Source organism: Populus trichocarpa, chromosome 14, assembly GCF_000002775.5.
Source record: "Populus trichocarpa isolate Nisqually-1 chromosome 14, P.trichocarpa_v4.1, whole genome shotgun sequence".
NCBI lineage: Eukaryota > Viridiplantae > Streptophyta > Magnoliopsida > Malpighiales > Salicaceae > Populus > Populus trichocarpa.
Genome location: NC_037298.2, coordinates 6548965 through 6562321, shown reverse-complemented (window position 1 = coordinate 6562321; position 13357 = coordinate 6548965). Strand labels below are relative to the sequence as shown.

At 32.8% G+C, this 13357-nt stretch overlaps 3 long non-coding RNA genes across 3 annotated transcripts; 1 reads left to right on the top strand and 2 right to left on the bottom strand.

Moving 5' to 3' along the window:
* Positions 1 to 579: 579 nt before the first annotated feature.
* LOC127904258 (uncharacterized) lies at positions 580 to 2979 on the bottom strand. The gene is made up of 3 exons (XR_008057244.1): positions 2716 to 2979; positions 1481 to 2428; positions 580 to 1269 (listed from the first exon to the last, which is right to left on the bottom strand). It is a non-coding gene; the product is annotated as an uncharacterized LOC127904258 (long non-coding RNA).
* LOC112323983 (uncharacterized) lies at positions 2905 to 4057 on the top strand. The gene is made up of 2 exons (XR_002977499.2): positions 2905 to 3055; positions 3137 to 4057. It is a non-coding gene; the product is annotated as an uncharacterized LOC112323983 (long non-coding RNA).
* A 5179-nt stretch (positions 4058 to 9236) lies between these two features.
* Positions 9237 to 11954, bottom strand: LOC112324088 (uncharacterized). The gene is made up of 2 exons (XR_002977757.2): positions 11671 to 11954; positions 9237 to 10170 (listed from the first exon to the last, which is right to left on the bottom strand). It is a non-coding gene; the product is annotated as an uncharacterized LOC112324088 (long non-coding RNA).
* Between the last annotated feature and the right edge of the window lie 1403 nt (positions 11955 to 13357).

The window sequence follows — 13357 nt, the reverse complement described above, 5'->3', positions numbered from 1 at the left end:
ATTAAGCAATTATATTGTTTCCTTCTTAACCTTGGATTCCTAATTAATTTCTTCTTCTTAATATGTACGATGTCTTTCACATAATTTTTAATTTTGCTTGATTCTTTTATTTATTTAATTTTGTATAACTCTCTCTTCTTCCCTTTTATTTCTTAATTCACTCTCTAAACTCTTTTTATTATCATCATCATCATCATAAAATTAAATTAAAACTGAAAATATAATTTTTTAAAACATATAGAAAAATTAGAGGGTGAAAAACAAATTATGAAACTTACAATTGAATAAAAAAACTCTATATAAATATAAAGATATTTTGATTTTTCATCTTCTATAATCCAAGAAATAGAATCTAAATAAAATAAAGAGTTTTTTTTTGTTAGTGTTATTTTACTATTATTAGTATTTTAATCATCTTTAATTTTCATTACATATATTCCTTTTTATTGGGTGAAAATAAAATTCATATAACTTAAACTTAAATAAGTAGCAGAAACAATAGGTATGTGTAAATAAAATAATACACGATTAATATATAAATTGCACAGTACTCTCGAATATTGCAGAACAATTTCTCTCAACAACATGCATGTGCAATTGTTTAATTTCATGCTCTAGAGAAAATTCTCATCTTAACACAAATCATGATGTCTATCAAAGAATTAAAACATTATAAACGCAGAAGAAAATTGGTCCTTCACTACTTAATTTGTTGTGCAAAGAATTTGAAGACTCGATGGACCTAGCATTCACTACATTTCTCTCTTCGGCACTCAGTGATCACTATCACGCTCTTCAGAACCATCATCAATATAAATTATTGGTATAGGAGATGGCGTTGTATTTTGAGCAACACCATTAACAGTTACTGGAACGGAAGTTTCTCTGACATCAGTACTTTCTCCCCTTTCCCTTCTTCTACCTCGCAACGGCCCGAACCCAGAATAATAGTAATACTGGTTTGCATTTGAACTCGGAAAGTGCCCTTTATTTGTAGCCCTTGTCTGACCTTTGAGTGCCCTAGTTGCAGGTTTCTTGATAGACGGGTCTGTAACACCCAGGCAACCGGAACCACTACTTCTCTTATGAGGTTTTACTAAGTTCAAGTGATGGTCACATATTGACTGTGCATCTTTGCACTCATTTATGCAAAGAAATTCCTTTCCTTTAGCCTTGTCGAAGTGCAGTATCTTTACCCCTCTCTTGATTTTGAGCTCGTTCTCTCCTTTCATTTCTTCATTAGTGTTGAACCCTTTTTTCTCCGGGCTTCTTTCCATGTTATAAATAATTGTTAGTAATTATTTATAGGATATTAACATCATTTAAAAAACTCCATGCAACTTTCCAACAATATTTTTAAAAAATGTATATAGAGTGCTTAAAAAACCTTAATATATACTCGACAAATAGCAGTGCCATGTAATTAAATCCAATAAAAAGTACCATAAAAAATGGTGTGTGTGTATATAAATTAAATTACCTTTGAACGGCGCCAGTAGATTTCCCGAAGCTTTCCTTCCCACTAAAACAACGATGATCTCCTTCTCCAAACTAAAAAGAAAAAAGTATAAATAAAACCAAAACAGCATTAAGTAGCGAACCAAAGGATGATAAAATAAATATTGAGAAAGGTACATAATATTAACCTAATCTGCCATTTACAGGCCAACACACGACAAAACCAAGAAAGAAAATACGCTTAATGAAACAAGACAGCGGCACCCTTCAAAACCCTAGAAAGATATACATAGAGAAAATGTAGGTATGGAAATGATTAATTGATGGATAGAGTTAAATTGATCAAGCTAAAATTAAGTGTGGAAAGAGAGGAGAGAACTCAGATTAACCTGGTGAAGAGAAGGTGAACAAATCTCTTTAGAGAATGGAATCACGTCCCACGGAGACTGGTTTAGTTGGCAAATGGTTTTTGGAACTGTTTGGTGGGGTCCCAATGTACTTTCCAGGAACATGAGTGGAGAGAACTCCCCATTTTTACGAATCCTCATATCAAAGAGAGCAAGAGAGAAGACAGATTGGGTTCTCTTTACTATTTTGCAGATTTTCTTTTTCTTAATAAAATTGTTATATCCTGTCTCCTTGTTTGGTTATGTGTTCTTTTGGACGGTTTTACATCCAATTGACAGCTCATATTTTGTCCAAATTCACACAATAATATTACACGTTCTCAGTCTTCGCTAAAATCTTATTGTCACTCTCTTACATTCCATATAAAAACAGGTAGTTCAAAATGCTTTCCTTTTGCAAATTAGCTGCAGATCTTAAGTTCTGTAGTTAGTAGGATAGTCTAATGTCACAGCACAAACAAAAACATGATTGCCACTAGAACAGAACTTTAGGGGCTATTCTTCAGCTTTTCAAATACGCGGGACTAAATTTCCATGCTGAAAGCATAAATGGAATCCGCAACCTGCACAAAATGCAAGAAAACACATATCACCGGACCACAAAAAATTCTTGACAGAGGCAAGGACTTCTTGAATATGGTAAGAAATGTTTTGCTCATAAAAAATACCTGATGATTTTCTTAAAGAAGTCGATTATATATATACCTTTTATGAATTTTAATTTTTGGGTGATTCAAGCACGTCACACAAAATATCTCCAGACACAAAGATATATATAATGCTGGTAAAAAAAAATCTAATTTATTTAATAATGTGATTCGTTAATTGCCTATGGGGGAATTCAACTAACCCGCAAGCATGAGAACAGAATTGGTCATCGTCACTTCCATTGCTCTGAACATTGGTTCCCAGGGCATGAGAAGTCAAGAATTGAAGGCACTTTAGGCACGATCAACACGTGCGTCCACCTATGGAATAATGGAATGGCAATGGTTAGGAGGCGCGTTCTGACAAGGAATGATACTTGCTAGCTAACTTCCAATAAAAATACCGATCACCAGCTATCATGGTCTGCTATATATATCCTTGGAAGGTAGGGCGTCAATTATTCAAGGATCCCTGTTCATGAAGATGGGTCCTCCCATGCTGACTGCCTCAGCCTGCCTGAATTCCGATGGGGTAATAGACACGTAAGTGCCTCACAGCCACTGAATGCAAACTACTGAGATGCTCAATAGCTTTCACTAATTCTTGTCCTTAATTGATTTAAGATCTTAACATAGAGAGGCTTATGTCCACCAATTGCCTTCACTGTTTTGAGGACCCCGGCCGTCTAATGCTCCCGGTGCTTGAATCTCTGGGAGGTAAGAGTATTCCTGGAGCTTGAATCCTTGAATCTCAGGGAGGTAAGAGTATTCCCGGTGCTTGAATCTCAGGGAGGTAAGAGTATTCCTGGAGCTTGAATCTTGCTGCAAAAATGATAACGTAGTATCCATGGGAGCTTTCTTCAGAATCATGTGACATACCTGTGATTTCAAAATAAAAATAAACAAGAAAAACCTTCAATTGCTTTTTTTTTTTAATTTCCCAAAATTAGAAAAGGGATCTTTTATTTTAAATGTTGATGAGAATGAACTAATATGTTCGATCTTGATATTAGGTTTTAAATAATTAAGATCAGCTTCTTGAGGTCTTTCATCCTTTCATTCTAACGATGGTGGTTATATATATTTGCTGATGGAAGGTGCCATGTTTGAAAAGAATGATGCTGAGTTTTGAGAATTGATGTTGTGCTTCACTGCGACGGTGAAACCGTGTTGCACTAGCAATGGGAATCAAACGAATGTTCCCGGAATTGAAGATCAAGCCGGTGGTGCCGGCCTACCCTTTTTTATTTCTCTTGATGAATGAAGACCATATGAATACAGAAAAGGAAATCAAGCCCGTGGTGCATAATATATTAGGCCTTTCACCGTGGGCTCCGACAATGGGGCACCCGAACCACCTTCTTCTTCTTTTTATGTTACCGTGCACTAAAATATTTAGGCCTCCACCGTCATGTGACCTCTGTTTCACCATTAATTTTAGAACGGCCCCGGCCTTTTTTATTTTTTTTTACCTGTGATGATCATGATGCAAGATATTTTTTTTAAATGATTTTTATTTAAAAATATATTAAAATATTTTTTTTTTTATTTTTAACACTCATACACCAAAACCATCAAAAAAATTTAAAATAAATATCAATTTAATTTTTTTAAAAATAAAACATACTTTAAAAATAGAAAACTTACCTGATTACAATAAAATAAATAAATTAACTGACCTCCCTCTCTCCAAAGTCACAACATTACAAGTAGTCTAAATCTAGAGGCACGATCAGCACGTGCAACGTATAGATGATTAAGCCATAGTTTGGCACGTTTTAAGCGCATGCGATATTAGCTATCTCCTAATTTAAGAAGGTTTGTGATAAAGCTCTAAAAATTTTACATTATATCTAGTTACTTTTAGCTTCTCTACACAAATAAATTTTTTATTAAAATATTTTTTTTTTAATATTTAAGCTAATAGATGTAAAAGGAGAATAATGCATAGTAATAAAAGGAGAAGTAGAGTTTATATCGGAGAGGAAAAGTGTATCTAGTATAGAAAAAATATGCATAGTAGAGGTGTGATCTTGTGTGCCATCTTCTCTTGTATGGGTGACCTTGGATATTTAGATTTTTAGGCACTAAGGTCACGTGGTTTATCTGACAAAGGAATAGAGGAGAAAATTTTATTTTTCATGCTTGTAACCCGTAAAATGAGTAGTTGAGTGTAGCGTCATACTAAATAAGGTAGGTGTTGTAATTACATTTGCTTTTATTATTAATGGAACAGGTAGGCAATTAATATCCATTGATGAGAAAGGTCGGCACTCCACTGATAATTTCAAGAGATCAAACGCTGCAATGGAGAATTAGGTGCACGTCACATAACACCAATGGATGGTGGGCACTACATAACACCAGTAGATGGTGTAAAACATTGTTATGACTTTTTAGAGTTTGTAATATTGTGTTATAATGTGTGTCCGGGCAAGGAATTTTTGTGCTATTAGGTCGATGCAGTGGCTTAGAGAGAGGCTACTTAGGTTGGCTAAGCAAAGCGGTCCGATTGGGCGCCCCAACTGAACTGCTCTATAACTTTTTTTGTATCATCGATTTAGTATTGGAATCCATGACATAGATCCTCTCGTGTTGACTTAAAAGGTATTTGTTTTTGTGGTAGCAGTTTTTTTTAGAACAGACCACAGAAATAAAGTGTTTGGTTACCATTTAAACCATAATTTCAGAATGTGAGACCAATTGAAATTGGCGGTCCAACCACGAGTTCATGAGAAGCATTTCTTATTTACCTTTGCTGATTTGCAACCTTAGTTAATTCATCTCTCTTTATCGAGAACTTTTGACAGAAAAGAGAAAAGAATTGTTGTTTTATTGACTAACCAAAACACCTTCATCATCTTTCCAATTGGCCTTGTCTTCTTTTGTGTATCCTTGAGTGATCTATAGTTCTACTTACCTTGCTACTTTGCTTTTTTATTATTATAAGATTGAAAACCCGAGGTCACGCCTCATTTTGTTCTCTGCAAACAGAGATTTTTTACTGTAAAAATGAGTGAGCAAACTCTTAAAGGGCAAAAATTACCCTTATCTTCTTCCAAGATCCCTAATATCTTTCCATTAGATCTGCTTTCCTTTCTCTACTTCTTTTCTATTCTAACAAATCATTGTCATTTACATCAATAAATCTTGATAAGCTAACCTTGTATTGTTTCTTACAATATAGAAATGCGATGGTTGAACAAAATTTTACACGGCCATTGGAAACGTTGTATTAATATGTTTAGGATGGATGCAATGAAATTTCAAAGTCTTTGCTTTTATTTATAAACCCAATATGGATTAAAACCATCAAGAAGGATGAGTGTTATTGAGAAAGTTCACATGTTTCGTTATACATTAGCGTTAGGTGCTTCATATAGAAAAGTTCAAGAGAGATTTCAACATTCCGATGAAACAGTTAGTAAATATTTTAATAAAGTGTTGTGATCAATGTGTTTGTTAGCAGTAGAAATCATCAAGTCACGAGACCTGAAATTTTCAAACACACCATGAGAAATCACCATGAATCCACGATATATACCTCATTTCAAAGTAATTGTAATGTAGTTTTATGCATAAATAATGTTGATTAGTATTTGGTATAAATTCCAGCTTGTTATATTTAAAGTGATGTTTGTTGCTTCTTGTTTTTCATGTAGAATTGTATTGAAGCTATCGATGGCACATATGTTTGTGTATGTGTATCGGTAGAAAATCAAATATCATATAGTGGTAGAAAATGTGTACCGATGCAAAATGTAATGGCGACATGCAACTTTGACGTGCAATTTATATTTTTCTGGGTTAGATGGGAAGGTAGTGCATGTGATACGAGAATTTTTTCTAAGACAATTGATAACCCTAATATCAGATTTCTAAAGCCACCGAAATGTATTGAGGAAGAAAAAAGTAAATGTTATTAGATTTAGATAAGTTAATTTTTCAATAAGTGATAGGGAATAAGCTATAAAGAAACAATTTGTTATTATAGGGAAATACTAGATTATTGACTCGGAATATCCAAATGAGTATAGTTTTTTAAGGCCACATGGAGGTGAGAGATATCATTTTCTAGAATTTCATTAGCGAGGTCAATCACAAAGTCAGGAAGAAATATTTAATAATGTTTATTCTTTAATATGTTGTGTAATAGAACATACGTTTGGAATGTGGAAAAATGTGAAGAATTTTGTAGAATATGTTTGTGTTTCCATACAAAACACAAAATATAAAGGAAGTCGCGGCAAGATGTGGCATTTAATGAGTTTGATTGCCATCTCAATTTTGTTCATGTGGATTTTAACCGATATGGTTCCACGTTCATAAGCTCATGGAAATCAGAGGTCTTCACATATGAATTGTGTTCGTGATGATACTGCAACTAGTTTAATAGAACAATAAAATCAATGTTTTTTTACAGTGGTTGTATTTCCAATGTATTAATAATACAATGCACATCAATGTAATTACAAAAGAAATTAATTCGTGTTTTTTCATCATTTTATTTACAATATCAATTTCAATCACAGTTTTAACCAAACATATTTTGACATGTTTTTGGTTAAACAACAGTTTCAATCATAGTCTTAAGTAAACATATATTTTAATCAAACTAATCCACAATTAAAAGTAATATTTTTTTATTTTAAGCAATTTCATATGCTATCCAATCACCGATCACTAATGCTTTGAGGCTTGAATCCTCATAAGTGAGAGTAGTGAGAGTTGTTTGCGTACTAATGATAACGAGTGCATGAATTTCAAAAAGAATATAGACCTTCTTTAACAAGTTTTCTTTTTATATATATAAAAAAGGTCTTTCTTTTCTTTTTAAGTGAGTAAAGATAATTGGTATTGGAGAGAAGAGGGTAGCACAATTATCTGCCATGGCATAAAGATTTTGTGCTTAGAGAAAAATCTCAATTTTAATTTTTAATTTTTTAATGCTTTTAAAAATAATTTTATATTTTTTAAAATAAAACATTTTTAAATTTGAGATTTGCACAAAAACATCTAATATGTATTTAATTATAATTTAATTAGTTAGAATGAACATTGTAAAATTAAAACTTGTAATCATTTAGGCATTTATATCTCATATTATATAAAGGTTAAATAATTTTCTCATTATTAATAAACAAGGTAAGTACATCAGTATTATAATAATTGATAATTTCTAACATTTGCTAAAAATCAAACCTGTAATCTCTTGGTAAATATTAAAAAAACCAATACCACTACACAAAAAAAAAGACTTTTGCGATTGTTTTTTAAAATATTTTTAACTTAAAAATATATTAAAATAATTTATTTATTTATTTATTTATTTTTTAAATTTTATTTTTCACATTCAACACATCAAAACAATCTAATCAGCCACAATCTAATCACCCTCGAACAAGCAAGAAGAAAAATTCAAATTTTTGCTTAATCGTAGTTTCGATTGACGAATCACGTGTCTCTCTTTTCTAAATGGATTTGTTCTCTGCAGGTCCAATCCATCGGATTTCTTTTTAGAAACCGGGGTTGTATGACTAGCTTCTCCTTTTAACCTTTTTTCAAAGAGATTCCCCCATGCCTTCTAGGAAGATGAACCGCAAACGCCAAAACCAAATGGACCTTAATCTTTTAAAGTTATCTGTATAAAGTCTAATTATACTTGTTCCTGGGCTGGGTCTGTTAATTTTAAATTATACTTGTTCCTGGGCTGGGTCTAACCTGGACTGTCAAGTAGCCCGATCAATGAACAAATCTGAATCTGATTTGGTGTTTCATGTTTCAATTTTCTAGTCGACGTGATTATATTTGTGGAGGAAAAGATGCCATGCACGGAAATCATGCTGCCAAACAATTTGGCCATTGATGTATTTGATTGCGACGGTGGAACCGTGTTGCACTGTCGGGAATCAAAGGGATGTTCCATAATTCAACATCGTGCCGGCGATGCCAACCTTGCATTCTTTTTCTTGAATGAAGGCCACACGATTAGAGGAAGAAAAAACATAGAACGAGCGGGGCTAGCGGTGCTTAATGCTTTGACTTTTCCTCGTGGGTCCTCAAAAATTCAACCCTCCACTGCTTCATGTGAGCTGAGCTCGTTTTCTTGTAAATATTGTTGTTATACGTAATAAGACATTCAGTCTATTAGAAGTATATAATTAGATTGGTTAAATAAGTAGTCAATATAAAACATTGGTTATTTTAACGAAAAATTATCTGCGTGTGGCAAAAATATTGGTTATTTATCTGAATTCTTGATTATATATAGCATAAAGGTGAAAAACAAATTTACAACAAAAGTGGTATATAAATACAATAAGAGAAAATAAATAAAGACATGTTAGTTAAAAATAAAACAACAACAAAAAATATTAATATATTAACATCGATTGAAATTAATTAAAAAATGGAGATGTGTTTGTTTTGAAAAAAAAAACCATAAAAAATAATTATTTCATTGTAAAATGTTTTATTGAAAAATTAGCCATTTCCATTTTTATTTATATGTTAAGAAAAATATAAAAAGGTAGATTGTATGAGTATTTATACGAAAGTAAAATACTACATAATAAAAACCAAAAGATAAAATCACATATTAAAATATGTATATTTTATGGTTAAATAATGAATCAAGTTGTTTTTTTTATTATTATTATAATAATAACAACAACAAGATAGGAGAGGCTCGAAGCTTAGACCTTTTCTAGGAGGTAGACATATATTAAATAATAATAATAATTTATATATTATTATTGAAGTTGTTGATGCTCTTCTTCTTCTCTCGGTAGTAATGTTTTAATTTTTAATACCATATGGTAAAGAGACAAGACCTAGTGGATAGAGCTGTGTAGACGACATAGTAGGGGGTGGGATGCCAGCCAGGGACAAGAATGATTTGAGTATGATGAGGCAGACTGGGCATTAACTTTTTTTTTTCTTCAACAACAGTATTATTGGGCTTCAATTTCTGTCAAGGCAATCATAAGTGAAATTTCAAAAGAGAAGGAAATATGCAAGGAAACAAGTCTATAGATGATTCATGCCCGTGAAATCTCCTTGCTAAAATTTATGAGTGAAGTATCATTGCAGAAATCTCAAACCTGATTAAGATTCCAAGACAACTCTCCACAGTCTGATTTTCAGCCTGAGAGTGTGCGAAATCCAAAAATGTAGCTGCTATTTCACCGTCGAAACTCAATCTTCCCACACACAGTCTAGAAATCTCAGCAATCACGTAACTCAATCCCCCACGAAATCTTCTTTCCATCTCAGAATTTCAGCACCTAAGCTCTGCAAATTCCAGATCTCTCACACAATTTGCACATTGACATCTCCACGGTGTGGAATCACAAAATCTGTGCAACTCCACAAAACCCAACACCATTATCTCCAAACCTAACCAAAGAGCACACACAGAGTCTACACCATTATCTCCAAACCCAACACCATTTTTTAGGAACGCAGGTTGGATCACGTTCCCAAACATGCAGGCAGCAAGTTATCCTGGGCAGCATCTTCAAGCAAGCGCTTTAAAGGTGTTAGCCTTGGACCCCACATCATTTCCAAATCTTCATCTGTAGCGAGTCAAAATCCCACGGCCATAGTGACCAAATCCTCATCGGTTTTTCCATTTCTTCATATCATTTCTGCAAAAGCTAAATAGCCAAAATCCCGGAAAAAAAAAAGCCAAATCCCCACACATTGTTACAAATTCACGATTTCTACAAGAGCCAAAATCTCACAGATAATTTCCAAATTGCCATTTCTACCGAGAAAGAGCATTTCTTTTTAGTTTTTTGTATAATTATGTTTTCTTTCCTCTTAGAAAAAATTCAAAATTATCATGGATGTGAATTTGGTTTTGTATCAAATATTTGATTCTATCGGTGGGGATAGTGTTTACTTATAATCGAAAATTCAAATTCGAGGACAATATTTCTAAGCGCTTTCTCTTCTTCATAAATATGCCATGTTATTTCAAAGTATACATATGAATTGAATACATTCTATTTTTTAATTAAAAAATAAAAGAATATTGATCGTTTTATCGAGCAAGGGATATAAAATTAATATGAGAAGAGGAAAGTAGTATGAAGTTGGAGAACTTCATGCTGAATCTTGGTTTTCAATGAAAATTCAATAATTCAAAAACATGTTAATATTTCAAAGCTAAAAAAATATACTATAAAACAAGTCATCTATAGATGTTATTACTTGGCATTAAATTTTATAAACATGTTCATACTCTCATATCAAATTGTTCCAGTCATATTATACTTGTGACTAGATTATAAATTGATTATTCCTAACCAACTATTATAACCACAGTTTTTAAACCCGGCCTGGTCCAAGGCCCGGGTTCCGGGTTTTGACCGGGTCGGTCGAGTCAATCTTTATTTTTTTAAAAATCAAAACGGCAATATCGTTTTAGTAAAAAAAAAAGTCAACGGGTTGCAACCAGGTTTTGCCGGGTCACACTGGGTCATAACTTTTCTTATTTTTTCATCAACCCGGTCCGGTTCCAGCCCCGGATCGTCCGAGTCCGTGGTTGACCCGTCGGGCCGGGCCGAGTTTCAAAACTGTGATTGTAACTTTTAACAAGAACCATTGTTAATTATTATAACTCGTTGGTGGGCCATTAAAATTATTTTTAGTGTCGACAACCATACCCACCAAAGATTATTACTTCATTAGGAGTCAATGAGAGCCATTATACGGCCATTTACAAATTCATTCCAAAATACTTTCTCTCATAAATCGGTTTATAAAATATTATTGTAAAAATTCTATACCATGCATTCACAAGCATCGTATATAAACAAATCAATTTGATCATAGCAAGTTCATGATCTTATTTTAAAGATGTAATATATGTACGTAGTAGAGAAAAAATATACAATCAAAAACTATTTATTTTGTTTAAAAATAATAGAGCGTGGAAAAATTTACTTAACTTTCTTACTTAAACAACCAGAGTCCAAAATCTCAGCTCAAATAATCTATTCACAGATATATAATCAATTAAATTCTCTCGTATATTTAACTATGATAGTCTATTAATTACACATTGTCTCCTAACTGACCATAACTCTTTCGCAAAAAATACCTCAATCAATTCAAAATCTTTATAGATAAAAGGAATTCATGATTCTTACCTTGAAACCATGAAAGAAAAAAAAAACCTTCAATCCTTCAAAGTCAATCCACTTCACTCCTCTTCTCTTCATATATCAAAGAAAAAATAACTCTTAAAATTTGTTTTTTCTAAACTATTATGAAGTTGTAAAATCAGAGTGGATGAACTATAAGGTTTTATCTCTTCTTTTATATGGACATGGTATTACATGAATTTATTTTTTTCTACTTAGTCTAAATTTAGTTTTTATAGTATACTAGCCCAAAAATATTTGGGCTGGATTACACATCATACTTAAAAGAACCAGTATTATAAATAATACCCCCTCGTGAAATTAATTATAACAAAAACAATAAATATTGGCAGGGAAGCATGCAGGGGCAAAAAAGCACCCACGTGAAATCCACGGACAGCTCACACAAATGACTAATAAAAGAGGAAGATAATTCCACGTCATAAAGACTGGTCAAATAATTGACGTGGCATTATCTGGTACAAACACACGCCAAACTCGTTGCACCACATTTATAAAAAGTAGACTCACTGTTTGAATGCATGTCACGTTCTTCTCGCACACACAATCCCTCCTACCTAATTCACGATCGCTAGCAAGTCACGTGCTCTTCACGATCTTTTTTGACTGTTTTTTAGTGTTTTACTTTTAAGGGAAAACTACAAATCAGTCCCAATATATATACTGAACAGCAGATCAGTCCCCATATATCTTTGCTATATCAAACCCGCCCCTTATCAGTTTGTAACTATAAAATTTGTGATGGGAAGGGACAAGTCGCATAGAAGATAAGGTAGAAAGTAGCAATATTTCAAAGATTGGAGACTGGTTTGTCAATGAATAAATAGGTTGGATGCTGACTCGTAGTTATCCCTACTTTTGATTGGTTTGTCGAAGGAATCGAGGGCAGATGAGATTGCGACACGTAGTCACGGGGTCCAGCATGAGTAGCACATGGATGGCATGAACGAGTAAACGTGTGTGATTTTATGAGTGGAGGATAATTTGATAAAGACGCCCACCCAAAACGCGTGATAGGGGAGCTGTCGTCACGTGATCAATGAAGATTGAATCTGGTGAACCATCAGCACGTGGAAGGCAGTAGATGGAATCCAAGCTCTTGACATAGCAAGGACTAGAAAAATTAATTCAAGAATAGAATACTTCCATCTAGCCTTTCAAGGATCTTGATTTCGGACACTCCAAAATTAGAAAAATTAAATTATTTGGTTTTTAAATTGCAAAAGAAAAAAATATATATTTATATATATATATATATATATGTTTGAATGTGGCGGAGGAGCAGCTGAAGAAGAGGTCAATTTTGTTAAAAAAATCACGAAGTGCGTGCATCTCTTGAGGCCGCCCCATTCCCGATTATTTTGAATTGTATTTACTTACTTAATCCCTTATGATTATAGTTATTTAAAAATATAATAAATTTCTATTTTGTTATAGACGTGTTAGGATCCTTATTTATAATAATAATAATAATAAATACTAGCACTTGCAGTTTTTAATTAATTCTCCTCAGTTTTCTTCTTTAGCAATATAAATATATAATTTTAAAGTTTATTACTTATTTTATTATTTAGGATCAATGTGCAAAACTAGTCTAATATATAAGAACAAATTTGGATCCATTTGTTTAGAGATCTTTAGGTTAGGAAAGAGGTTAGATATGATGAGTAGT